A 2,464-nucleotide genomic window follows, 5' to 3' on the forward strand; every position below is an offset into this window, starting at 1 on the left:
CCTTTTTGTGCTTTTTTGGAGCTTCAAAGTTCTGACCTACAGAGTGGAGAAATATTTTTCTAAAAATCTTTGTTTTCTTACTGCAAAAGAAAGAAAGTCATACACATCTATAATGGCATGAGGGTAAGTAAATGATGAGAAATTTTTCATTTTTGGGTGAACTGTCCCTTAAAGGTGCACTCAGTAACTTTTGTGTTTGTGTCATCTTGGACTTGGACACTGACATCTAGCAGCTTGGATGCAGCATAATTTAAAATCAATAGTTTTCAGTTTCAGATGCCATTGTAGAAATGTAGTATTCACAGTCAGCCATGAATACTTTAATCAGTGGGTGAAAGTATCAAATAACAGGATGGTTACTGAGATTAAGTGAGTAGTTTTCGGCTGGTCATGTGATTCTAAAATGGCAGCCCCCATGTGCGGACCCTCTCCATGTAGAATAAAACAGCTTTTATAAGGTTTCTGATATGACTGGAGTCTTCATTTTAATGTGAGTGCTCATGATTTCCTACATACCGTATATTGCAAAGGAGTCTTTAGGAGTTAAACTTTTTTTAATGAGGAAAAAATTACAGAGTGCACATCACTTAAGAGGGTCATGAAACCCTCTTTTATCTCAAACTGGTAACCTAGACAGAATGCATTGCAAAATTAGAAATGAAAATAATAACAGAAACGATTAATTATCACCATTATGTTATTAAGAAAAAAAAAAGAATATATATATATATATATATATATATATATATATATATAGATATAGATATATATATAGATATATATATATACACACTGGTGGCCAAAAGTTTGGAATAATGGACAGATTTTGCTGTTTCAGAACGAAATTTAACTTGTACTTTATTTCACCAAAGTGGCATTCAGCTGATCACAAAGTATAGTCAGGACATTACTGATGTAAAAAACAGCACCATCACTATTTGAAAAAAGTCATTTTTGATCAAATCTTGACAGGCCCCATTTCCAGCAGCCATCGCTCCAACACCTTATCCTTGAGTAATCATGCTAAATTGATAATTTGATACTAGAAAATCACTTGCCATTATATCAAACACAGCTGAAAACTATTTGGTTCGTTAAATGAAGCTAAACATTGTCTTTGTGTTTATTTTTGAGTTACCACAGTATGCAATAGACTGGCATGTCTTAAGGTCAATATTAGGTCAAAAATGGCAAAAAAGAAACAGCTTTCTCTGGAAACTCATCAGTCAATCATTGTTTAAGGCTATACAATGCTTGAAATTGCCAAAAAAAAAAAAAAAAAAATTAAAGATTTCATACAAAGGTGTACACTACAGTCTTGAAAGACAAAGGACAACTGGCTCTAACAAGGACAGAAAGAGATGTGGAAGGCCCAGATGTACAACTAAACAAGAGGATAAGTACATCAGAGTCTCTAGTTTGAGAAATAGGCACCTCACATGTCCTCAGCTGACAGCTTCATTGAATTCTACCTGCTCAACACCAGTTTCATGTACAACAGTAAAGAGAAGACTCAGGGGTACAGGTCTTATGGGAAGAATTGCAAAGAAAAAGCCACTTTTGAAAATGAAAAACAAAAATAAAAGGTTAGAGTGGGCAAAGAAACACAGATATTGGACAACAGATAATTGGAAAAGAGTGTTATGGATCTTAACCCCATTGACCCCTTTTGTGGGATCAGCTACACTGTAAGGTGCGTGAGAAGTGCCCGACAAGACAGCCAAATCTATGGCAAGTGCTACAGGAAGCGTGGGGTGAAATGTCACCTGAGAATCTCGACAAACTGACAGCTGGAATGCCAAGGATCTGCAAAGCTGTCATTGCTGCATGTGGAGGATTTTTTTTGATGAGAATTTTTTTTTTTCAAATTGTAATAGTAATTTTTCACATTATTAATGTCCTGACTTTACATTGTGATCAGTTGAATGCCACTTTGGTGAATAAAAGTACCAAATTCTTTCCATAAGAGCAAAATCTGTACATTATTCCAAACTTTTGGCCGTCAATGAATGTATGTATATACACACAGTATATATGAGTTAATATAAGTTAAATGTGTATTTTACAACTAAATTAAACTGGAGAGAGTTCCAAGTCTATTTTATTTTATTCTATTTTATTAATATTATTTTAAATATATTAAAATATTTTATGCTTATTATCATAAACAACAACAATAGAAACGTTCCAAAGAATATCTGAATGTTCCATTCACTGTTAGTTTAAAGTATGAAAAAAACAAATACAAAAATAAGACAATAAAGGCAAGACTGTAATAAAAATAACACAAAGAGAGGAAAAGGGATGACATTTATCTTTCAATATCGTACTAGGTAAAAATGAATAATCTGGCAACATGGCTGCTGCGTGTTCAAATTTGAGACATGACTCGTTGGTCCCGCATTTCCTCTCGACCAATCAGCGGCCGAGTTCCTCGCATGTGTGTATTGTTTAAACTGCCCAA

The sequence above is a fragment of the Myxocyprinus asiaticus genome, chromosome 14, assembly GCF_019703515.2.
Source record: "Myxocyprinus asiaticus isolate MX2 ecotype Aquarium Trade chromosome 14, UBuf_Myxa_2, whole genome shotgun sequence".
Taxonomy (NCBI): Eukaryota; Metazoa; Chordata; class Actinopteri; order Cypriniformes; family Catostomidae; genus Myxocyprinus; species Myxocyprinus asiaticus.